Raw genomic sequence first — 27,238 nt, forward strand, 5'->3', positions numbered from 1 at the left:
TATACATATATATAAATATAATCAAATTATACGGGCTTCCCTAGTTATTCAGATGGTGAAGAATCTGCCTGCAATACAGGACATCTAGGTTCAATCCTTGGGTCGGAAAGCTCCCCTGGAGAAGGGAATGACTACCCACTCCAGTATTCTTGCCTGGAGAATCCCATGGACAGAGAAACCTGGTGGGCTACAGTCCATGAGGTCGCAAAGACTTGAACACAACTGAGTCACTACTACTGTCACTTTTCACTTAATTGTTTTATATATATATATACGGCTTCTCTGATAGCTCAGTTGCTAAAGAATCTGCCTGCAATGCAGGAGACCCCAGTTCAATTCCTGGGCTGGGAAGATCCCCTGGAGAAGGGATAGGCTACCCACTCCAGTATTCTTGGGCTTTCCTGGTGGCTCAGCTGGTAAAGAATCCACCTGCAATGTAGGAGACCTGGGTTTGATCTCTGGGTTGGGAAGATCCCCTAAAGAAGGGAAAGGCTACCTACTCCAGTATTCTGGCCTGGAGAATTCCATGGGCTGTATAGTCCATTGGTTGCAAAGAGTCAGACACGACTGAGCAACTTTCACTTTCATATATATATGGTCAAGAAAAGTTATAGTTTAGAAATAAACTAGTTTAACTATCTGAGGAAGAACCAGCCTTCACAAAACATGAGAACCAAACATACAAGGACAGTGGAAACCTAAGAATGTCAGCTTACTACCGAATGGGTCTATAAGACATAATGAATTAAGGGGATGATTGTTGCAAGATCTCGACCACAGGAGTATGGCAGGGCCATGTGTACTTGGTTATAGCCAAGTAAGGACAGCATGGCCCATGATGGCCTAGCATACAATAATGATATGGTTAGAAAGGTGGTGATAGATAAGCCCACTGTAGTCAGAGAGTTAGGAAGCCCTGTGAGACTCCCCTGGATGTGACACAGGTCTCCCCAAGGAAGAGCGCCTCGTGGGAATTAAAAGAAGCAAAAAAGAAAAGTAAATAGTTAGAGGAGAGTGACTTGTTTAAACTGTCAATTCAAGCATAAGTGTCTGAAAACTTCTAGGTACCAGAGACCCCTTCCTTTTCTTGTGGATTCTGGTCAAGTCAATGAAATTAACACACTATCTATCTATACATTCGGGCTTCCCTGGCTGCTCAGTGGTAAAGAATGTGCAATGCAGGAGACACAGAAGATGCAAGTTCGATCCCTGGGTGGGGAAGATCCCCTGGAGAAGGAAATGGCAATCCACTCAGTATTCTTGCCTGGGAAATCCCATGGGCAGAGGAGCCTGGCAGACTATGGTCCATGGGGTCACAAGAGTCAGACACAGCTTAGTGACTAAACTACCACAACCTATACATTCATATGGTCTTACGTGTCCCTCAAACTACTCAACCTGCTACTGGGAGAAAGCCACAGAGTGACACCATACCTAAGGCAGCCTGTTCTTAGGGCTTTCCCTTCACCCTGCACCACCCAGAGGTGTAGGGCCTACCCAGAGGCAGCTCAGCCACACTGGCTCCTGCCTGCATTTTCTGAACAATGATGCTGTCCTCCATCAGGTCAGCTCTCCAGCTAAGAGGTGATGCTATGAATTCTAGTCTTCAAGCCCTCAAATGCAAAGCACATGTCTCGCCCACCACCCTCCCTGAATCAGTCCACAAATCAGTTAATACAGCCTCTGCCACGTGATAAGCATTTAGTTGAGGTAGCTCTTTGCTCTTTAATTTTTTTTTCTGAAAATTTATTTATTTATTTATTTTAGTTGGAGGCTAATTACTTTACAATATTGTAGTGGTTTTTGCCATACATTGACATGGATCAGCCATGGGTTAAGACAGCTGCTGAATAATCTGCAAAATATGACAACAGTCTGTGACTCGAGCTTTACAGTAACATATGCTTTCAGAGTTTCATTTCACTATGAACAGAATTAAATGTGCTGAAAATTAGACTGCAAGATATTCATAATGAGGGACAGCATACAATAGTCACCTTATACAAAGAGCAATTATTTAACATGAATTCACGGATTGCATGATTGTGCTTTCTTGTGAAGACAGGCACAGCTGCTACGCTGAGAAAGTGCCAAATTTTATTCATTTCCCCCCCATTTCCAGGAAGAGAAAACCCCTTGGCCTTCTTCTGCAGTCACCCCCTCTTCTGAGATGGGTCCACATGACCAAGCAGTGAAGACTGAGGCCCCCTTGCCTTTGTTTCAAAGTGTTTCTCACTTGCCTTTTTGCAACTCAGTGTGTGTGCACGCATGTGGTACGGTGTCATTTTGGTTCCTTTTTTATTATAATTAAAATATATGTTATTCAACATGGGCATGTGCATTTATATAAAATAATACAGAAAGTGATACACAAGAAAGGTAGAAAGAAGTGTCAACTCCCAGAACTTTTCAGTTGATTTGAAGAGCTGAAGTTCTCAGAATCCGACAGTATCCTCTGAACCAAAAGGTTTACTGCATTATAGGGAAAGGGGAGGTGACAGTGTGTGGCCCTGGACAGAGCTCCACAGACCAGGGAAACAGGCACATTTTCTTGGGAGGCTGGAAACCTAGTGGTAACCAAGGCACATTTCTGCAATGAAGTTTTAGGTTGGTTGGTTGTTGTTTAACAAGGCTCAGCAGGAATGACCAATGTGTAGGACAAGATATTCTCTTAAAATAGAAGAAAGCATTAAAGCAGCCCACTCCCCCCAAATAAAGGAGTTTATTTGTATCTGTGCTCTGTTTACAACTGCATGCAGGCAAGTAAAACAGAGCTTGCTTCAGAGAGAACAAAGATGTTTTTGCCCTTAAGTAACTGGTGGCTCAGACAGTAAAGAATCCGCTTGCAATGCAGGAGACCCAGGTTTGATCCCTGGGTCAGGAAGATCCCCTGGAGAAGGGAATGGCTACCCACTCCAGTATTCTTGACTAGAGGATTCCATGGACAGAGGAGCCTGGCGGGCTACAGGCCATGGGGTCGAAAAGAGTCAGGCATGACTTAGCAACTAAATAGCAACAACAGCAAACAACTCTGCAAACACTCTATTCACCCTGTAAGAAAGGAATCTACTGTCCATACTTTGCATGATTCTAACTTTGTTTCCTTTGAAATTGGTGACCTTGAGAACAGAATTAGAATTCTTCATCTGTCTTAGTCTTCCATATTCCCAGCACTGGTTTCAAAGCAAGCTATATCACTAATGATTCAAATATTTGTTTTCACGGTAGTTACACAAAAGATATCACAACCAGTATGTGTAGGACAAAGGCTTGGATTCTAATGCTGATGTTATTTTACTAAGAGAAGAGGCCCCTCTTTCCCCCAATCTCAAACCTCGACTTTGATAATTGTATCTTTTCTCTAAGCCTTCATCTGTCACTACAACAAAAGCTACCTCAAGGTTCCAGCTCAAGAATAGTACTTTTCAATGTACAAATCACTTTTCTGAACACTTAGGAGAAAGTCAACATTGGACGTAAACCAAAGAGTCACATAAACGTAACTGCTCTCCTCTATTCCTGAAATATGACCAGTACCCAAGGAGTTTTAATAGGAAAGTCCCCTAACTTAACTGTGACACAGTCCATGTGTTGTAAGTGACCTGGATCAGAGCAAACCCAATTATCTCAAAGCACTAACCAGTTTCTCTGCCTCTTATCTCTCTCTTATCCCTCTCCTCCAATCCATCTCCCAAATTGACCTCGATTGATCTTCCTAAAGAATAGTTAACCTTCATGTTATTTTCCCTGCTCAGAAATCACCCCAGGTTCTCCAAACTCCTATGTTTGACATTTAAGAGCTTCTGCCCCTTTATCCGAACTGCCTTTCCAGCCACAGGCTCCATTCTCCCCTGGACACACTCAGCTCCTCTTCCACAAACCTCAGGGTCCCCATCATCCTTCACACTTTCCCAGCTGCATGGGAGCATGACACTCTGTCTTCTTCCTTGGCTCCCTTTCCTCCATATTCAGGTCTCAATTTTAATGCTCTAAGAGACCATTAGAGTCTGGGGCTTCCCTGGTGGCTCAGATGGTAAAGAATCTGCCTGCAGTGCAGGAGAGTCAGGTTCGATCTCTGGGTCAGGAAGGTCCCCTGGAAAAGGAGATGGCAACCCACTCCAGTATTTTTGCCTGGAGAATTCCATGGACAGAAGAGCCTGGCTGGCTAGAGTCCATGTGGTCTCAAAGCGTCAAACATGACTGAGCAACTAACACTTTTACTTTTGCTTTCAAGAGACCATTAGTAACCGTTAAGCACTTTGAGAAGAAAGACTGTCCTGATTATTTCTGAATCCCCTCAATAACTAAGAATGCCTAATCCTGGGTAGATGCTTATACAACTTTTACTGGGTAGATAAATGGATGGATGCAGACATAGGTAAGAGAAGAAACAACTGGATTGATGGGTGGAGGGAAGGATGAGGAATGAACAGATAAGTGGATAAATGGATGAATGATTCAACAGTTGAATAAATGAACCAATGAGGTGTATCTTATTATAATACACGAGATTCAAGTAGAAAAACAGTTACAAATAAAATCAATTGACAGTAAAAAAAAAAAAAAAAATCCTGGAAAAGAACATCGCTGAACTCTGTTTCTAATCTAATCCAACTTTGTTCACAAAGACATTTTTAAAAGATAACTTTGGGGTTCTGACTTACATCCAAGAGCTATTTAGAATAGCTATTTATTACTAAAGCTAGCATGAGAATGGTATTTAAATTAATCTCAACCCAGATCTACTTCTAAAGTACTACCTAACCAAATTCTCCTATCACTGACTGGGAACTTACATTGTTTTCTCAATACAATCATCTTCACCTCTGAAAAATTCAGGTTTCTGGATCCATCAACATCTAGACACAGGTTTTCTGAGATTTCAAAACAATGATAGGAAAAGTCTGATGCCAGCAGCCCTGTGCCCCTCTTAGATAGAAGCGCGCAGTCTTCACTGAAAGCCCACAGACTCTTACATAATACACAATGCTACTGAGATAATCTGATCTCCAACAAGATTGCAAGAAGCTACTTGGATATGGCAAGAAGGTCTGGCATAGACCAGTGTCTTTACTCAAGTAAGAACTAATAATTTGTAGACTATTGCTAACCAGAGTGTCCAAAAACTGTTTTTAGAAGCTCATTTTTCATATGCAATAGTCCATTAAATTTATTGTTGCTTTCTGTTAGTAAGCACGAGAGGGTGGGATAGGGAGAGTAGAGTTGGTAGCCGTATCATACAGCTTACTTATATTGTCTCTACTGTTGACAAAAGTCTGGCATTCTTTACACATGTGCTTCTGGTTCTCTGAGTCTATTGGTGAAACAGAGAATTAAACAGGTGAGTCTCAAACAGCTACAGTAGAGGAAGGCCATCCAAGCCAGTCCGGGGATATCACAGAAGGCTTCCTAAGGAACGCACTATCCAAACTTGGTCCTGAATGCCAGATAAGCAGGAAGGCAGTACACAGCACACACCTGGGAAGATGATGGTAACTTCAGATTACCATGAGTAGTCCAGAGGGATGGCAGCTAAGAGAAGAAAGGGAGTTCAGTGGCAGAGTCTTCTGCCACCTTTCCCTCTACAACCATACCATTTTTTTCAAATGGGTCACATTATGCCTCCATTCTGAGGAGACCATCCTCTGTGGCTCCAAGACATTGTGTGTTTAGAAGGGAAACTGCCTGCAGTGATTCCAGGGGCACTTCTCTCATGACAGAAAAGAGCACACAACACATTTAAAACCAGGCGGCGCATCCCATGCTAGGACCAAGTCGGTCTCATGCTAGTTCCTCTTGGGAGGAAGGGAAGCAAGAAGCAAAGGAGCTTGAGATCAGTGCCATTCACCTCTGCCCATCACCCCACCTGAATTCTGTGGTCTCTCACTTCAAGAGAAGGAGAAGGCAATGGCAACCCACTCCAGTACTCTTGCCTGGAAAATCCCATGGATGGAGGAGCCTGGTAGGCCGCAGTCCATGGGGTCACAAAGAGTCAGACATGACTGAGCGATTTCACTTTCACTTTTCACTTTCATGCACTGGAGAAGGAAATGGCAACCCACTCCAGTGTTCTTGCCTGGAGAATCCCAGGGACAGCAGAGCCTGGTGGGCTGCTGTCTATAGGGTCGCACAGAGTCGGACACGACTGAAGTGACTTAGCAGCAGCGGCAGCAGCAGCTGGGGATACCATGCTCCGCCACCTAGAACCCAAACCTACCATCTACAGGGGGTTTACACGATGGTTCTCTGCCACAAAACTGAACTCGTACAGAGTCTTCTGCAACAAAAACTTCCATAATCATTATTAACTGTATAAAATTATATGTATATATGCATTTCATATAATGCTGCATTTTTTAAACCCAAAGGAAATATTAGAAAGGGAAAAAGTCACATTGTCCTGGGCGCACACACACACATTTTACTGGGTCGTTATCACCATAAACATAAATACAGAGGTACGGGGGCAATAATCCACTGAGACTAATAAGAAATGAGAAAAAGAGAGAAGGGAGGAAAAGAATATAGAAGGGAGGTAAAGAGGCAATGAGATGATTAAGACCAAATAAAGATAAACTCAAAAATACTTTAGAAAATAAAGTGTACCAATACCAGATTCCCAGGTGGCACTAGGTATAGTAAAAGAACCCGCCTGCCAATACAGGAGACATAAGAAACACAGGATCAATCCTTGGGCTGGTAAGATCCCTGGAGAAGGGCATGGCAATCCACTCCAGTATTCTTGCCTGGAGAATCCCATGGACAGAGGAGCCTGGCGGGCTACAGTCCATGGGGTTGCAAAGAGTCTGACACTACTGAAGCGACTTAACACAGCATATGCACATACTGATACCAACATGATCTATTGGCCAGAAGTGGCAAAAGAACTAACTAAAATTTGATGGAACTAATATTCTGGTACAGTAGCACTGCCTCAATACTGCTACAAAACAACTGTTCCAGTACATATCCTTGGCTCTAATTCCCTCTAGCAACTGATGGTTGCAGGGCTTCCTGAAGTCTACACTAGTGTTTCTGCAAAAGGTACAAATTAATTGCTAAAATTGCCAGTATAAGAGCCTTCGAGGAGTGACTAATCACAAAACCCTCAGTCCTATTCTTTGGCCCTGTGTACTTGCTCCATTCACTTTCCAAAAAAATTAAATAAAATAAGATGGTCAGAAAACATGCTATTTGTACCTGAAATACATGCCTTAGAGCCAGAGGGAAAAATTCATGTATAACGCACTTGATTAGATTTGGTGTTGAATTATTAAATCATTTCTTAAATAAAGAAAAAAAGAAGTGTTGCTCTGAAGCACAAGAATGGAATATGTCTGAGTGAAAGCTCTATTTCTGAACAATCCCTTGTTCTATTCAAATCTCTTTAAATTCACCAAAATGAATTTAAGGTCTGTAAAGGCCATGATTCATAAAAGAAAAACCCAAAATTGATTTAAAGGGGCTAATCAAGGAGGAGATTTGCAGTACTTTCAAGAAACAACCTTCTGAAATGGAAGAGAATTGGCCAACAATTCCATTTTACTGAGCCACATGTTAATATAACAGCCAATTATTGTTCAACAAAAGCCATATCCCAATTCATTCTTCTTCACAAAGTAACAACTCTGGTCTGTGAGTTGAGAAAATAAAATGATGGGCTAGACACACGCCACAGAGGAAAAGTGTGGGGTAGGATTTGGGGCTTTTTACGGATGCAGTACATTTCATTAGAGGTTCGGAGTCTCCCGCTGGGCTGTTATTTCTCAGGCTTTTGTGTGGGATTTTCCTTTTAAAATGATACCTCAATGCAAACGTCCACACTAGTGTAAGAAAGCACTTAGCACATGCCTAAGAAACCTGTAGAATGGTCATGGAAAGCACAGAAATTTTGTCAAGGAAAAAATAAAGCAGAAAAAATGGAATATTTTAGGCTGTGCTAGCAGGTGGTTATAGAACAAGTAGGACTGTAACTGTAGCAAGAGAAAAGACATTGTGTTCCCATATTCCCGACAAAACTAAATTGCAGACCTGGGAACATTAAAAAGAAAACACACACATACACACACCATCCTTCAAAAGAAAAATAAAACAATGCTTCCCAAATAGGCCCGATTATGTGGGTCACTGCATACTGTGTATTTCCCCTGTAGCATTTTCTCGTGGTTACTGTTGCCAGGGGACACTTGATGCTCTCATTATATATGTTTGTCTTTCACATCAGAGCCAGGCTTTTCCTTTGGATGCTCCCAGAACTGTAACAAAAATAAAAATAAGGACCGGACCCCATTCTTACACAAATACCTACAAAGCCTAGGGAGTGACCCCCGTGGGTCACCGTGTTGTCCCTGGAAGCATTGACACCCTTGCCCCGGGGGCCCCCAGCCTTTTGTCACAGGGTCAAAGCCAGGACCTCGGCTGAGTATCCTCTGTGAAGAATTAACAAGTGTGACAATTTGTGGGCCCTCCCCCCACAGCCCTCGGTCCGGCCTGCCTGAACGCGGTAAATAGAGACATCTGGATGGAGCCCTTTCACGGCAGTAATTGAAAATGAACACGGATCAAGTTCTGGCCTGTTGTATTCATAAATCTTGAGGCTTAATTACATTAAAGGGAAATCTAGGGCCCAGCGCTATGGAAACTGCAGCTTCTATCAGGCGCTTGAATCATGAATCTTTAAGATAAGTGGGTTTTCTCTCCCCACCCCACCCCCGACTCTTTAGTAGGGTTGAATGGGAAATTTCCAAATCAACCCCTTCAGTATTAATGCACCAGGAAACTTCTGGGGAGATTTGGACTCCACTATTTCTACATGTGCAAGTTTGCTGGGTGACATCTGTGGCATTCCTCCCAGCAGACCAGCATTTCGAGGCTTACAATTAGGCACATTTCTACGAGTAAGGATGACGGACTTGGCAAATATTTAAACTACGCTTCTCCCCCCAAGTTGAGCAGAAAGAGTGTGCATCTAGTTAAAATTTAATGAGTTGCCAAAAAAGAATTAGCAAATGAACACTCTGAATGAAGTCAAAACTCTCAGCAACCCTTCTGAACTTAACAAGTGGAAAATTATATTCCTACGTAATTCTACTGAGATTTCATATATATTTTTCTATTTTTTATATATGAAATTTTTTATTTGCTTAACATAAAAATTCACTCAACCTTATTAATTGAAGATGAATTTAAAAGGAAGTACATGGCACTGATAGTTTATCCGGTTTATGCTTCTGGGATAATTTTTATATCATATGACATTGGGGCTGTTTTGGAAAATAGATGGATGGAAAGCACTGGCACTTAACTTGCTAGAAACACATCTACATCAATCCTCACCTAGAAGTGAAGCCCTCTGAGGTCAGGCTCCCTGTAGACAGGGCCTTTTCCATTTTCTCACACACAGAGGGCACAAGATATATACTGGGGGGATGAACTTATAAATGAATCTACAAACTTGATCTGCAGCTCTGAGGTCAGCTGTAATAATGTAATCTGTTACTAAACCCTCTTTATCTTCATTCCTTTGTGGTAACTACCTATCACCAAATAAGACAAATTACTGAGTATAGAAACATATGAAGGATGGTAAGGAGACTGGAAGAGTAGTAAGAGTAGTTATCAACCAGAATCTGATCTTTCAGACATTGTGCTAAGATCTTTGTATACAGCCTCTCAAATGCTCACAGCAATCCATTAAGTCATGTTATCATTATTTCCATTTTCCAGGCTGGGAAACTGGCTCAGAGAAACTAAGGGTCCAAGACCACACAGTGAGGAGTGATGGAATTGAGAATTAAATAAAGGCCATTTTGACCCTAGATTCCATGTTATTTCCACCAAACTGTATTCATATCTAACCTTTTATGAAGATCAACCATTTATAAAACACTTTCCTAAATATCATGAGTGGCATAATATTATGATAAAACCATGAGCTGTGGGTTCACACCTTGCATCCTATATTTGGTCCTTATGACTGCCCAGATAAGTCAGCATCTCTTACCTCTTAAGTTCCTCTCCCTTAAAAGTTAACTGAGGGTCCTTTTGAAGCTGAAATAACATATGTAAACTACTTAGCCTGATCCACAGTAAGTGCCCAAGAAACAAGAGTTATACTATTTTCTCCTTCACACAAGCTTTCAATGAATGTTTTCTATTGTGACTTAACTTTCTAGAAACCTCTTACTAGAAATTTACTAGAACTGTATTAGGAATTTATGAGTTGTAATAGAAGGTTCCTGCTCCCTAAAAAGGCTTGACACTAGTGAAAGAGACAATGCATCAATACTGAGCCTTACTTATTCTCCTTAGAAGGAATGTTATGACAAACATAGCATATTAAAAAGCAGAAACACCACTTTGCTGACAAAGATCCATATAGTCAAAGCTATGGTTTTTCCAGGAGTCAGGTACAGATGTGAGAGTTGGGCCATAAAGAAAACTGAGTGCCAAAGAACTGATGCTTTCGAACTGTGGTGCTAGAGAAGACTCTTGAGAGTCCTCTGGACTGCAAAGAGATCAAACCAGTAAATCCTAAAGGAAATCAACCCTGAATATTGAAGCTGAAGCTCCAGAACTTTGGCCACCCTATGCGAATGACTCATTGGAAAAGACCCTGATGCTGGGAAAGATTGAAGACAGGAGGAGAAGGGGATTGCAGAGGATGAGATGGTTAGATGGCATCACCAACTCAACTGACATGAGTTTGAGAAAACTCCAGGAGATAGTAAAGGACAGGGAAATCTGACATGCTGCTGTCCATGGGCTTGCAAAGAGTCGGACATGACTCAGCAACTGAACAACTTTATGTTATGCACTGAACTGTGTCCCCACAAAATTCATATGGTGAAGTCCTAGCCTCCATTACCTCAGAATGTGACAGTGTTTGGAGATAATCCCTTTAAAGATATAATTAAGGTTGTGTGCTTGCTAAGTTGCTTCAGTCGTGTCCGACTCTTTTCGACCCTATGGACTATAGCCCACCAGGCTCCTCTATCCACTGGATTCTCCAGGCAAGAGCACTAGAGTGGTTGCCATGCCCTCCTCCAGGGGATCTTCCCCATCCAGGAATTGAACTGATGTCTCTTATGTCTCCTGCATTAGCAGGAGGGTTCTTTACCATCAGCACCACCTAGGAAGCCCATAATTAAGGTTAAACGAGGTCATAATGGTGGATCCTAATCCAATCACATTACTGTCCTTTTAAGAACAGATCAGGGCACAGAGAGCTACAGAGGGAAGACCATGTGAGAACACAGCAATAAGGAGCTGAAAGCTTAGAAGAGGGGTCTCAGAAAATAACAACCCTGTTGCACCTAGATTTTGGACTTCTAACCTTCAGTATTTTGAGAAAACAAATTTATGTTGTTTAATCCATCCAGTCTATAGTATTTTGCTACAGCAACTCTAACAAATTAATGCACTATACAAAATAGATTAAAAGCAATAATATAAGACCCAATCCCAGAAGGACTCCCACAGAACCAAGTACTATATAATATCCCATACAATATGGCAATCATTATTTACTCATCTGCATTATTGGGTCCACAAGCTTCCTAACAGGGTCCAGGGCTTTTCTGGTGGCTCAGATGGTAAAGAATCTGCTCGCATTGCAGGAGACCTGGATTCAATCCCTGGGTTGGGAAGACCCCCTGGAGAAGAGAAAGGCTACCCACTCCAGTATTCTGGCCTGGAGAATTCCATGGACTGTATAGTCCATGGGGTTGCAAAGAGTCGGACGTGACTAAGCGACTTTCACTTCTAGCTTCCTAACAGTAGAGTGCAGATATGGTTGCTGTTGTGTCCTCAACATTTAACACTATTCCTGGGTCACAACAGATATTCATTAAATGAGTAAAACCATAGGAAATGTTTTATCCTTCCTTTCCTGTGGTCCTGGGTAACCAAACAGCTGATGTCAGAAAGTTCTTCTTTATAGGAATATTGTAGCTAATAAGTGCCAAAGGAATGATACAATTATGCAATTTCCAGCTTGTTACTCTTAATGCAAAAATGGGGCTATGCTGATTGCTTTTACAATTAATGCTAAAATGACTAAGAATTGATGTTAAAATGATTAGTGAATGGCTGGTGGGGGATTTACAATGATAGGATCATGTTAACACTATCTGTGTTCATCGATCAATCTTAAAATATCTAAAAAGGGGGTGACTAGTATGCCTCATGACATGATATAACAAGGACATAGCACCATCTTTGAAGTACCTTCCCTAAAAAATTGTGCCAATGTCTAGTGGAACGTCTAGATCTCATCAGCTGTTCCCAAAAATATAGAGGTTGGGAGAACAAGTTAAAAGGTATATCAATGAAGCAATCACTGAAATCTAGGATGTGGGACATTTTACAAATATATGACCTGTTTTCTCTAACAAAACAATGGCATGCGCTGGAGGGAAGAGGAACGGGAGGGTGTCACAAAATTAAAGAGAACATAAAAGAAATAACAGCATATTCAGAGTGTACAATTTGTTTGAATCTTGATTCAATCCTATCAAACAAAAAATGACATTTTTTAAGACAAGTTGGGAAAAAGAAATGGGAACTAATATTTCACTGTGTTGATGAATTATTGTTAATTTTGTTATGTATGATCATAGTATGGGCTTCCCTAGTGGCTCAGCAGTAAAGAATCTGCCTGCAATGCAGGAGATGTGGGTTTGATCCCTTTGGGAAGATCCCCTGGATCTAGCAACCCATTCCAGTATTCTTGCTGGGAGAACTCCATGGATAGAGGAGCCTGGTGGGCTATAGTTCATGTGGTCACAAAGAGTTTGACTCGACTTAGCTAGCGACTAAATAACAACAACAATGAATCATAGTATGATCTGATGTATAAATGTAGAGAGATGTAAATTTAGGTATGGATATGGACATCCTTATCAATGAATGAGCACACTGAAGAATCTGTGGATACAATAGCGTGATGCTTGAGAATTTCCATAACAGTTTTAAAACTAACTTGATTCTCAAGTGCTCTATAAAAGAGGGCAGATGTTATTGTTGTTGAAGGTGAAGACATTGAGAACACAATTTTCTTGGTTAAGAGGTTTGCCAAGATTATTCAGTCAGGTTAGCTGCTTCTTCTAAGTCCTACTCCAGTGCACACGAATGTTTCATAATAGACCCCTAACTATAAAAACTAAGGACAAAGGTATAAATTTTAAATTAACATTTAGTCTCAATGCAATATTCTTGCTGGGTGTTCTATGTGTATTATCTCATTGATATTCACCACAAAACCATTTAACAGGTGCTGTCAGACATATTTTGCAGATGAACCAGAGCTCAAAGAGGTCATGTGAGTTGCCCAGGGTAGTAAAGGATTCCAAGCTAGATTTGTCTGCCTCCAAATCAAATGAAGAATGCAGGTCATTGGTCAGGGGGCCAAATCAGTGTGGCAGCTTCCTTCTTGGTGAGTTGCAATGTACACTGGCTTAGCCAGTGTTGGATTAAACAACAGAAATTTGTTTTCTCAAAGTTCTGAAGGTCAGAAGTCCAAAATCAAGGTGCAGCAGGGTTGTTATTTTTCTGAGACCCGTCTTCTTAGCTTTCAGCTTCTTGTTGCTGTGTCCTCACATGCTCTTCCCTCTGTAGTTCCCTATGTCCTACTCTATTCTTAAAGGGACAGTAATGCGATTGTATTAGGAGCCATCATTATGACCTCATTTAACCTTAGCCAGACTTTGAACTAGCCCTTTTTTACATTGAACATCTATTAACCTCATGTATGCCCACAGAACACACTTTGAGAAATACTCCATTGATCCATGTTATCAGTGGGTGAAATGTTACTATATTGCTATCATTTTTGAATTTGAGAATATGAATGCATACCATTAAATGGAAAAGGAATAAATCCATTTCTTTAGCAAGAAAACAGTGGATTATGTGTGACCAGTATCATTTTTCTTTGGTAAGCAACTATCTTTACTCTATCAAAAACAGTATTATTTCCTTGCAAGTATTTAGTCTCCAAAGAGCTGATGATGTCTAGGATCTCTTCCCCAACCCAAGCTCATTCGAAAATTTTCTCCCTCGAATGGTGAACATAAAAGGGAGAGGAAATTTCCATTTTTCAAGATGTCTACACATCTTGATGTCAGTTACTACTAATACAAATAGAAAGATTTGGCTTACAGAAATGAGCTAATTTTTATTCTTCAGATGCGAAACTTTTGAACTAAAACTGGATCATGAAAAGAAAAAAGGAAATTGGGGCAACAGTTTCAAACTGAACTGTTTCAAGAAATGCTTTCCACACATAACCAAACACTCCCTTAAGTCCCTGTGTGTGAGAGTGTGTGTGTGTGTGTGTGTGTGTGTGTGTGTGCGCGCGCGCTCAGTAGTGTCTGACTCTTTGCCATCCCATGGACTGTAGCCCACCAGGCTCCCCTACCCATCAATTTTCCAGGCAGTAATACTGGAGTGGGTTGCCATTTCCTCCTCCAGGGAATCTTCCCAATCCAGGAATCGAACCTGAGTCTCTTGGGTCTTCTGCATTGGCAGGATGATTCTATACCACTCTGCCACCTGGGAAGCCCCCCTATATGTCCCAAGTTTTCATTATCTCAGATTCAGACATCTTCGTGGACCTGCCACCCAGGAGAAACAGCTTCTGAGACTGTGAACAGCCCCTGATAAAGCTTCAGTCAGGAATGAATGATTTAAACTCATCACAGAAGAGTCTTCAGAAGCAATAGCAGTGGGCTGAGGGCCAAGTGGTATGTCAAGAAACCCCCTTTTCAGGATGTACACAGCAGCATCCTTCATCTTTCAGGTCTGGTAGAATGTTTAGATGGGCAACTGTGAAACCAGGAAATGTCTTCTCTAAAGAAAACCAGAACCTTCTGTTGAGAAAGGGAGAAATGTCATTCCACTTTAAAGGAAATCCAATCATTATAGACAAATTCTTCCCTCCTAAAAATCAAGAATCTGTATAGTAACCTTTAAAACTTCCACTCATATTTTCACACACTCATCTTCCCCCCACTTTGAAAACTCTCCTCTAACCTCTATTCCATACTGTAAAATCTGGTGTACATATTTTCCCCTAGATTTTTACAAGAAGATAATGCCAGCCACTATCCATAACAAATGTGCACCCACACTGCCATTTCTCTGCAAAAGCAAGGAGGGAAGTGACTGATGATCTCACAGTCACCCGGGGATGACAACTCTGTGAGCTGTGACATTGGCAAGCACTGGACAGCATAGATGGGCAAGTTAACAGATTGCTGGTTGAGGCACCCAAGAACTTTAGCAGACTGAAGACGAGGAGTTTCTCTCAGGAAAACCCTATTGCTGACATTCCAATCTGGCAAATAGAGCCCTAGACTGTTCCATCCTGGCTTCTTCCTGCCGAACTCTATCAGCCCTCTATCCTGTAACTATATTTTTTGGTGCACGTTTTTTTATTTCCATCTTGGTATACATTGAATTTTCATTTTTTAAACAAATCATTCAAATCACAGTGCTTTGTGATTAGAACAATGTAGATCAATTTCTTGAATAAACAAATAAACATTTTCTATGTGCCAGACACTGTCCTATATGCTTTCCATATATTACAAATTATATTTTAAAAAGAAAAAGAAATGAATTAAGGCATCATGAATACATTAAAGGATAAAAAACAATTTTTCATATAATTCAAAATGGAAATTGCCCATCTAGTTAATGTACATACATTACTTCTCTCCCAGATATATATTTTATGTTTCTATAATTATGTTTAATTATATACTTAAATTCTTTATAACATAAATATATGATAGATTGACTATATTTGATATTTGATTTTATATAATTTTATATTTAATTTTATATAATTACCACATAATATTTAATTATATATTATAATTATATGTGCATAATTATCTATCTCTCTATATATAATTATCTCCTTTCATATAATCATTCATTCGACAAATATGTGCTTAATTCCTATTAGTGTATGTGTTGCCCTAAGTGCTAAGAACAAGAGTAAACAGGGCAGGTGTTAAATCTGACTAAAAGGAGTTCACAGTCCATGGAGAGAGGTGCCAAGTGAAGACAGGGAGGCTGTAAAAAGAAATTGAAGTTTTGAGTTTGTTTACAGGCTGTTGAGAGGTGCTAGCTAGCACTTCTGTACTTTAGAGTGAACTGACATCAAACATCTAAGCAGAGAATGTTGGTTATTATTGAACGTGTTGTCAAGATAACTGTATTGCTCACCTTGTTTCTATGACCAAGTAACAGGTGTCTATTTTATATAATAGAAAAAAAGAACAGAAGGTAAAAGGGGAAACTGATATTTTACTGGACCCTCCAATTCTGCTGGGTGTTTTCATGTTCATTCTTTTAGTCAATATCCACTAACCTTAGAAATCATTTTATACACCTAACATTCTATCCACTCTACAGAAAACAGAAAACCTACCAGCTCTGGAATTTAATTTTCCCAAAACAGCCTTGCTGGTGGAACAGAGTTAGGATTAAAACAACAAGAACTGCAGCAAATGGAAGAGCATGGACTCCATCTAATCCTTAGCCAGGCCAGAAATCTGGATTTCTAAGTGAAATCCCTTGAATTTTTTTTTTAATTGGCAATAATTCAAAAACTTTTAAAACACTATGTGGGTAAAGATGACATACTGAATGGGAGAAAATATTTGCAAATTATACAAGCAATAAGATCCAATACCCAAAATACATAAACAACTTATACAACCCAACATCAAAAAACAACCGATTAAAAAATGGGCAGACCTGAATAAACATTTTTCCAAAAAGGATATGCTGCTGGCCAACAGGTACATAAAAAGATGCTTAACATGGTTAATCACCAGGGAAATGCAAATCAAAACCAAAATGAGATACCACCTCACACCTGCTATAATGACTGTAATCAAAGAGAACACAAATAACAAATGTTGAGGAGGCAGAGAAAAGGGAACCCTCATACACTGTTGGTGGGAATTGGTGCAGCCACCATGGAGAACAGTATGGAGATTTCACCAAAAACCTAAAAATAGAACTGCCATATGATCCAGCGATCCCTGGGCATATATCTAGAAAATATTTTTGATTGGGTTGTTTGGTTTCTTCCTTTATAATGGGCATATATCTGGAGAAAACTCTAATTTGAAAAGATCCATGCACCCAAATATTCATAGCAGCACTATTTGCAATAGCCAACACATGGAAGCAGCCTAAATGTCTGTTGACATGTGAATGGATAAAGGCGATGTGGTCACACACATGCGTGCACACATGCACTCACGCACGCGCACACACACACACACACACACAAATGGAATATTACTCAGCCATTAAAAAGAATGAAATAATGGCAGCAACATGGGTAGATTTAAGATTATCATACTAAGTGAAGTAAGTCAGACAGAGAAAGGCAAATATCATAAGCTATCACTTATATGTGGAATCCAAAAAAAAAGATACAAATGAATTCATTTACAAAACAGAAATAAACTCACAGACACATAAAGCAAATTTACGGTTACCAAAGGGGAAATGGGGCAGGGGGTATGGGAGCACTGGGGAGGATAAATTAGGAGTTTGGGATTAACATATACACACTACTATATATAAAACAGGTAACCAACAGGGACCTACTATATAGCACTCAATATTTTGTAATGACCTATACGAGGAAAGAACCTGAAAAAGAATATATATAAATGTGAAGTGAAGTGAAAGTCACTCAACTGTGTCCGACTCTGCGACTCCATGGACTGTAGCCCCCACCAGGCTCCTCTGTCCATAGAATTCTCCAGGCAAGAATACTGGAGTGGGTAGCCACTCCCTTCTCCAGGGGATCTTACCAACTGTGTATTTTATATATATGTGTGTATGTATATGTATAACTGAATCACTGTGATATACACATGAAACAAAAATTAAAAAATTAAGACCTGCCTTTTCTGCTCTCCTAGAAGTCTTTGAAGTAATCTTTTCCTTCAAACTCTCTTCAGCACCTTTCCTCTGCTGCCCTTTCCTCTGCTCCTCTCAACACTGAGAAGTCAAATCTCTCTCCCACTTGTCCCCTCTTAAGTTATGAGAGTCCTCTTCTACTTTCACTGATTTTCCTCTTAAAAATAAACTTTTATGTCCTTTTCTCTCCTTTGAGAGGAGATCCTGTCAAACTCTGAATAAGTATCTATGAGTTAAACTGGAGACATTTCAAGCATCTACTTGTACAATATTCCTTTTAACCTTCCAATACTAATAACTTCACTTACTAAGAATCCAAGATCTACAGATTCTTCTTTGTCTACTTGATGTTGGTATCAGTGATGTTTCTAGAACAGACCTCCTTTGAGTATGAAGGCTTTTGACATTTATAAGACATTTACTGGAAACAAACAGGGTTTTTCAAAAGTCAGTCAAAGACTTTTCACCCCTGCCTTAGTTCACTAATGTTTGGACTCAAATCTCCACATTTTTAGAACTGCCATGTTCTCTGGAAAAGGAAAAAGTAGACTTTAAACTCAATATCCACCATTCTTGTTATGCAAATAACAGAAACATAGCACACATGAGAAAAAACCAAGACCAAACCATAAAGTAAGCATTTGGAAATTGAACACTGAATATTTCCCCTGATGTCTCCTTGGGTACACAGTACAGCATACATTCCCACAAAAAATCAATTCTTGATTAAAGGTGGAGGTTTGTCAGTAGACCTTTGAAATTTGGTTGCAACTTCCCTCTTCAATCTGAACCCACTGGCATTCCTTCATTTAGAAATTCCTCACAGATTCAAGGCTGTTTCTAATGTATCTCTTTATCAAATAAATTGGGGCTTCCCTGGTGGCTCAGTGCTAAAGAATCTGCCTGCCAATGCAGGAGCTGCAGGAGACGCAGGTTCAATCCGTGGGTCAGGAAGATACCCTGGAGGAGGGCATGACAACCCATTCCAGTATTCTTGTCTGGAGAATCCCTGAACAGAGGAGCCTGGTGGGCTACAGCCCTTAGGGTTGCAAAAAGTCAGACTCTATTGAGCATTCACACACACACATTAAATAAATTGACAATCTAGGGAAATCCTTTATGCATTCAGGTTATTTATGTCTTCTTTGATTTCTAATATAATCTTCTTTTGAAAAGTTCATCAGGATGATGAAAAGATTTCTCAAAGAAAGAGATTGTCTGGTCCAACTGCTGGTTCTGAAAATGCAGTTTCTGAGAAGATTAAATAGTCTGCACATGACACAGAAGGAAGAACACCTGAGCCTGATGCTTCATCTCCCTCTTGTGATCTTTCCTCAGTTAACTTGGTCACCAATATGTGTTGCAGAACTACGATGCTCACAGAATTTCAACCTGGTGGCTGTAAGTCACTGGAAACCTTTATTTCTTTTCTACTTTGAACCTACTGCTTCTGATAAGAAGGGGATGATTTGGGGGAATTTGCAGTTCCAAATGAATGTGTAGATAAGACCAAATCTCTGGATCACTTTCCCACCAAAGACTCACTTTGAATATACTTAGGAATAGGAGCTACTGGCAGGGGGCATCCTATCTTTCTCTGAGAAAATTCACTTCTCTCTTTTCTGTGTTTGCACCCTGGAAATGGTTAGTTTGCACCTCCATCTGTGGTTGACAGGTGCAGAAAAGATGAAGCTAATGGTACCGTTGTACTTGTTTAGCAGGGGGGCTGTAAGCCTCATCCAGCTGACCATCTCCCTGAAGGCAGTTGAGAAAATGACAGTCGTGGTGCCCAGACTGTCTCCTGGCAGAAGCTGTTGTTCCTTAACCACATTCCTTTGTGTAATCCCTCCAGTTGTCACAGCAATGCCTTACTTCAGTGTCAACCAGGTCAGCTGAATGGGGATCTACTTGTGTCTGTTTTTAAAATATTTTTAGTTCCCATACTGACAAAAACATATAGTTAAGTTACCCAAATAGCTTGGTCTTCCAGGCTTTTAAATCGGTTGCCATGGTAACAGATGTTCCAGACAGGGACCTACAGTTTTATATTAAACTATGTTTTCCTCAACTTGCCACAAGATTCACACGTACATGCTTTGTCTTGGGGAAGGAGCTGGTGTCGGGTGGTAAAGGCACAAATAGAATTCGATCTTTGTTCCCACTTTGTATTACATCTTTTTAATAAAAAAAAAAAAATTCCACATTGTCCTTGTAAACTTGGCCATCACATAATGTTATTTCATACCACTCCTGGAGTTCAATAAGATCTGAAAATATTGAAGTAATAGCCATAGTAACTGAGAAGGATAAGGGGAAAAAAGCCTTAGGCTCTGTTGCCTGTTCTCCAACTACACTTCAGATAAAATTAAAACTACACAACTCCATTGACTGGTCATTTTGAAACAATGAACAAAAGCTTAATCACATATCTAGACAGGGCAATTAAAGTCAAGACTACAGAAATCTAATTCTCTAAGCACATCCATGTATAATAACCACTTTTGGAAATGGGGCTCATATTGAAAAGCCTCTGTGTCTGTATAGAATCTTTAGTTTTTAATTATGAGACATTTCACAAAAAGAAGACGTAGGGGGCTGGGGAGGGCAACTCCAACAAACTATGGAAGGAGGCCTTTCCTCCTCCACAGACTCTGAAACTGGTAAGTTTCTAGCACCAGCTTTTAAGAAGAAAGCACACAGTACTTTGCTAAAACTTTACTGCAAAACTGTTCTCTGAAGAGACATGTGGTCAAGGAGAAGGAATATGCAGGGTTACAGAATAGAGAAGATCTGGGTTCAAATACCAGCACTGCCTCTTATCAGAACCTCACCCCATTTTTGGGATAAAAAGTGTCTACTTGAAATGGATTTTCATTTAATAATCCAGTGAGATCCCAGATGGAAAACATTCAGCCTAGTATTGTTTTAGTGAATACTTTAGTTCATAATTTTTTGTTTTCCCATCTCCATTAGGAATCCTGGAGTTTAAAAGCAAGTAGTTATCTTCTTAGTGACTTTTGCAACTTGATTTTCTCATTTCTTCGGTGGGTCACAAGGGTCTCTGTAACCATACCTTACCCAAGATTCCATGTACAGCTCAAGGGGAAATACTCATAGTCTGTAATGGAATCTCACCCAATCAAGGAACTAAACGAAATAGCCACAAATTCCTTACATTTTAAGAGAATCAGACTTCCAACAGAAAGATGAAAATGATTTCTGGATGAAATTTAGGTCCTCTGAGTAGGTAATAGCAAACAACCTATTCCAACAACACAAGAGAAGACTCTACACGTGGACATCACCAGATGGTCAACACCGAAATCAGATTGATTACATTCTTTGCAGCCAAAGATGGAGAAGCTCTATACAGTCAGCAAAAACAAGACCAGGAGCAGGCTGTGGCTCAGATCATGAACTGCTTATTGCCAAATTCAGACTTAAATTGAAGAAAGTAGGGAAAACCACTAGACCATTCAGGTACGACCTAGATCAAATCCCTTATGAGTATACAGTGGAAGTGACAAATAGATTTAAGGGACTAGACCTGATAGACAGAGTGCCTGATGAACTATGGACAGAGGTTCGTGACATTGTACAGGAGACAGGGATCAAGAAAATCCCCATGGAAAAGAAATGCAAGAAAGCAAAATGGCTGTCTGAGGAGGCCTTACAGATAGCTTGGAAGAGAAGAGAAGCAAAAAGCAAAGGAGAAAAGGAAAGATATTCCCATCTCAATGCAGAGTTCCAAAGAATAGCAAGGAGAGATAAGAAAGCCTTCCTCAGCAATCAGTGCAAAGAAATAGAGGAAAACAACAGATTGGGAAAGACTAGAGATCTCTTCAAGAAAATTAGAGATACCAAAGGAACATTTCATGCAAAGATAGGCTCGATAAAGGACAGAAATGGTATGGACCTAACAGAAGCAGAAGATATTAAGAAGAGATGGCAAGAATACACAGAAGAACTGTACAAAAAAGATCTTCACGACCCAGATAATCACGATGGTGTGATCACTCACCTAGAGCCAGACATCCTGGAATGTGAAGTCAAGTGGGCCTTGGAAAGCATCACTACGAACAAAGCTAGTGGAGGTGATGGAATTCCAGTTGAGCTATTTCAAATCCTCAAAGGTGATGCTGTGAAAGTGCTGCACTCGATATGCCAGCAAATCTGGAAAACTCAGCAGTGGCCACAGGACTGGAAAAGGTCAGTTTTCATCCCAATCCCAAAGAAAGGCAATGCCAAAGAATGCTCAAAATACTACACAATTGCACTCATCTCACATGCTAGTAAAGTAATGCTCAAAATTCTCCAAGCCAGGCTTCAGCAACACGTGAACCGTGAACTTCCAGATGTTCAAGCTGGTTTTAGAAAAGGCAGTGGAACCAGAGATCAAATTGCCAATATCCGCTGGATCATCGAAAAAGCAAGAGAGTTCCAGAAAAACATCTATTTCTGCTTTATTGACTATGCCAAAGCCTTTGACTGTGTGGATCACAATAAACTGTGGAAAATTCTGAAAGAGATGGGAATACCAGACCATCTGACCTGTCTCTTGAGAAACCTGTATGCAGGTCAGGAAGCAACAGTTAGAACTGGACATGGAACAACAGACTGGTTCCAAATAGGGAAAGGAGTACGTCAAGGCTGTATATTGTCACCCTGCTTATTTAACTTATATGCAGAGTACATCATGAGAAACGCTGGGCTGGAAGAAACACAAGCTGGAATCAAGATTGCCGGGAGAAAAATCAATAACCTCAGATATGTGGATGACACCACCCTTATGGCAGAGAGTGAAGAAGAACTAAAGAGCCTCTTGATGAAGGTGAAGGAGAGTGAAAAAGTTGGCTTAAAGCTCAACGTTCAGAAAACTAAGATCATGGCATCTGGTCCCATCACTCCATGGGAAATAGATGGGGAAACAGTGGAAACAGTGTCAGACATTATTTTTGGGGGCTCCAGAATCACTGCTGATGGTGACTGCAGCCATGAAATTAAAAGACACTTACTCCTTGGAAGGAAGGTTATGGCCAACCTAGATAGCATATTTAAAAGCAGAGACATTACTTTGCCAACAAAAGTCCGTCTAGTCAAGGCTATGGTTTTTCCAGTGGTCATGTATGGATGTGAGAGTTGGACGGTGAAGAAAGCTGAGTGCCGCAGAATTGATGCTTTTGAGCTGTGGTGTTGGAGAGGACTCTTGAGAGTCCCTTGGACTGCAAGGAGATCCAATCAATCCATCCTAAAAGAGATCAATCCTGGGTGTTCATTGGAAGGTCTGATGTTGAAGCTGAAACTCCAATACTTTGGGCACCTCATGCGTAGAGTTGACTCATTGGAAAAGACCCTAATGCTGGGTAGGATTGGGGGCGGGAGGAGAAGGGGACGACAGAGGATGAGATGGTTGGATGGCATCACCGACTCGATGAACATGGGTTTGGGTAGACTCCAGGAGTTGGTGATGGACACAGAGGCCTGGCGTGCTGCAATTCATGGGGTCGCAAAGAGTCGGACACGACTGAGCGACTGAACTGAACTGAGTAGGGAACACCACAACAGACTAAACGTGCAGAAGTTTATTCAAGGAAGTATCTGTGGAAAAATGGGGAGGGACGAGCCTGACCCCGAGGGAAGGAGAGAGGAAAGGAAGGAAGGAAGGAAGGAAGGAAGTTTGGGTGGAAGCTTCCTAGATTGCCATGCAATCAAGGAAAGTGCATCTAGAACTTTAGGGAGTCCTCAAGCCAAAGTCAGCCAGTCAGTTCAGTTCAGTTGCTCAGTTATGTCTGACTCTTTGCAACCCCATTGACTGCAGCACGCCAGGCCTTCCTGTCTATCACCAATTCCCGGAATTTACTCAAACTCATGTCCATTGAGTCGGTGATGCCATCCAACCATCTCATCCTCTGTCGTCCCCTTCTCCTCCTGCCTTCAATCTTTCCGAGCATCAGGGTCTTTTCAAATGAGTCAGTTCACATCAGGAGGCCAAAGTATTGGAGTTTCAGCTTCAGCATCAGTCCTTCAAATGAATATTCAGGACTGATTTCCTTTAGGATGGACTGGTTGGATATCCTTGCAGTCCAAGGGACCCTCAAGAGTCTTCTCCAACACCACAGTTCAAAAGCATCAACTTCAGTGCTCAGCTTTCTTTATAGTCCAACTCTCACATCCATACATGACTACTGGAAAAATCATAGCCTTGACTAGACAGACCTTTGTTAGCAAAGTAATGTCTCTGTTTTTCAATATGCTATCTAGGTTAGTCACAGCTTTTCTCCCAAGGAGTAAGCGTCTTTTAGTTTCAACCATTAGCCATTAGAGGTCTCTTATTTGCCAAGATGGATCTCAGTATCCTGGTCATGTTTGGCCTCATGACATACCTGAGAGGGGAAATCTAATGACTTCTACAACTCCCTAATTGGGTTTCATATTTTCTCCAGCTGTAGAACAGCCTTAAATTAAAACTTGGATGGTTCAAGAAGGATTACTTAGATATATTTATAAAGCCAATCTCTCAGTTAAGAAAGCTTTTCTATGAAGCAAGCTATGCACAAGCAGAGCCGCTGATGACATTGCCTTTGCACTGTCTGGAACACTTGCAACAGCTAGAACACATTCTTTCATTGCTGAGCAAACACCTACTATTGAGGCCCCTCATACTCTTGCCTTTCTCCATATCTTTGCTGTAAGAAGCCTTCCTCCTCAGCTACCTTGAGAGCTCCCTGTACCCTGAACCTCCTCCTGGCTACCATCCCATCTTACCAAAGAGTTTAGACCAAAGTGATTTATCTTCAAGGACACTGGACTCATAGGAGTATAAGTTCATCCTCACTGCTATGATAGATAAATTCCTTAAGCTCAGTGGCTTCACACAGTTGAAATTTATTTTTTGTATATCCAACAATCCATGCAGGTAATTATCAGGTAGCCTTCAACACAATGAGTCAGGGACCTCTGCTTGGTCAATTTCTAGGGGTTGGGGATCTTCTCTTCCAAACAGTAATTAGAAAATAAGAGAATGTTGGAATCACTGGGGAAAAATTTTTTATGGGTAAAGCCTTGACATTGGATCTATCACTTCCATAAACATCTATTGACAAGAACAAATTCCATAACTACATCCAGCTGCAAAGGAGGCTGGGAATTGTGATTCATCTGTATCCTCCAGACCAAGAAGAAGATTTGGTTAGTCCCTAGTCATTTCTGCTAAGTTCCTATACTGGGAACTGAGAACTGGGCTCTCAGGTAACTGAGTTACTATCTATCTGTGCAACAGGACTGAGTTAAAAGGTTTTGCTTTAAAAGATTTCTGAGGTTGGATTTTCTCTGGGAAGATCCTCTGGAGGAGGAAATGGCAACCCACTCCAGTATTCTTGCCTGGAAAATTCCATGGACAGAGGAGCCTGGTGGGCTACAGTCCCTGGGGTCACAAAGAACTGAACAACTGCACATGCCAGAGGTTGGCTTCAGAACCTACAACAAGACTGTGAGCTGCCTGGGGGCTCAGCCTTGGACACTTGGTAATTGTTGTTAGGTGGAAAATTCCTGTAAGAAAGTGGATTTGGGGTTATAAACAGTCTATTTATCAACAAAATAAGAAAGTTTATCCATAAACTAGGAGTTAAATACATGTGTCAGCATAAGTATCTATTAAATATGAATTTGGATATCAGGCAATTGGTTCCCATCCTCTAACAAGATTAAATTCTTACCATAAGATGAGTGGCTCACAGACATGTTAGGAAGTGACTATCCATTGTCATTTGGGGATTTTCTTGTGCAACATACAATCTGTTAAAAACACCACGACATTGATCTTTAGTGGTCTCTGGAACAGTACAGACTGACTAAAAATATTGTCTTCCACTAACCTCCAATGCGGAGAAGGCAATGGCACCCCACTCCAGTACTCTTGCCTGGAAAATCCCATGGACGGAGGAGCCTGGTAGGCTGCAGTCCATGGGGTCACTAAGAGTCGGACACGACTGAGCGACTTCACTTTCACTTTTCCCTTTCATGCACTGGAGAAGGAAATGGCAACCCACTCCAGTATTCTTGCCTGGAGAATCCCAGGGACGGCGGAGCCTGGTGGGCTGCCGTCTATGGGGTCGCACAGAGTCGGACACGACTGAAGCGACTGAGCACAACCTCCAATGAGGCAACATGCTTTATGAGAATAAAATTTTTGGACCCCATTTACTGCATTATGGTGAAATTTTATTTCATGTTCTTACACATATGCAAATATGCCATTTTGAACATATGCTTGGAGAGAAGGCAAAAGACTGCTGGCAGTCTAGCCACTTAGCTTAGACAACAAACAATAGAATTTTTTTTAAAATCTGAATCAGAGCTTCTTACTTTGAAGATGACAAGTAGCTCTTCCTAATCCCCGAACAACATAATCCTGCATTACATTGTCCATTTTTTTAATCCATTTATTTATATTTATTGGAGGATAATTACTTTATAATATTCTGATGGCCTCTGCCATACATCAACATGAACCGGCCATAGGCATACATGTGTCCCCTCCCTCCTGAACTCCCCCTCTTTGCCTTGTCCATTTTAGAGGATAGACAATACCGTGTGCTTACAAATTAAAATCAGGAAATTTTAGGTCTGCTAAGAAGTTGAACAATACAATCCTGATTAGAGAAATATGCAAAGACTGCCTTCCAGATGTACTTTGCATTTACAAAATATTTCGATAACACTTATAGACACATGGACATAAATGATATTGTATTTGCCATGTCTGCATTTATTCTCATGAAATTGGATCAGAGATTAATTTCAGGGGGTGGCAGAAAGAGCTCTGATGTAGGAGTCCAGAGTTCTTGAATTCTTGACTCAGCTCTGCATTTACTAGCTGTGTAGTTTTGAATAAGTTACCTAAATTCTCTGGGCTCTGGTTTCCTCCTTTATAAAACTGATATTTTGATTAAATGACTTCCCCCACATAGAGTATATCTTTAACCTTTCTGAGTCTCCATTTCCACAAATAGAAAACTGCATATAAAATTATCTACCCTTTTTCCATCTTAGGGTTCTCTCAAGAATAAAAGAAAAAATATACAGAAAAGAACTTTGGAAATTACAGAGTGACAGGCAAATGTAGGATGTTTTAAAGAAAAATAAGCACATTTGTAATGTCCAAATTTCTTGCAAACTTATTTAGTCTAGACCCAAGGATAGATACAGTGGAGTTTAAGATACAGCTATGTTGATCCATCTAATCATCATTTCGAAAATTGAGAGAGTTATTTCCATTTTTGAC

The 27,238-nt window shown here is 40.7% G+C and overlaps 1 protein-coding gene across 5 annotated transcripts in view; it reads right to left on the reverse strand.

The window, feature by feature from the left end:
- Positions 1-27,238, reverse strand: part of LOC145547027 (uncharacterized) — a 390,591-nt gene that overhangs the window by 262,919 nt on the left and 100,434 nt on the right. The window contains exons 1-2 of one of the 5 annotated variants that reach the window (XR_014083474.1): positions 15,034-15,149; positions 14,500-14,870 (exon numbers count right to left, since the gene is read on the reverse strand). The exons of the other annotated variants lie outside the window; for them this stretch is intronic. The gene's annotated coding sequence lies outside the window, so the exon portion shown is untranslated. Of the gene's footprint in view, positions 1-14,499; positions 14,871-15,033; positions 15,150-27,238 lie in introns of those variants that run through there. 5 annotated transcript variants of the gene reach the window in all.

The sequence above is a fragment of the Giraffa tippelskirchi genome, chromosome 4, assembly GCF_054371585.1.
Source record: "Giraffa tippelskirchi isolate mGirTip1 chromosome 4, T2T-mGirTip1v1.2.pri, whole genome shotgun sequence".
NCBI lineage: Eukaryota > Metazoa > Chordata > Mammalia > Artiodactyla > Giraffidae > Giraffa > Giraffa tippelskirchi.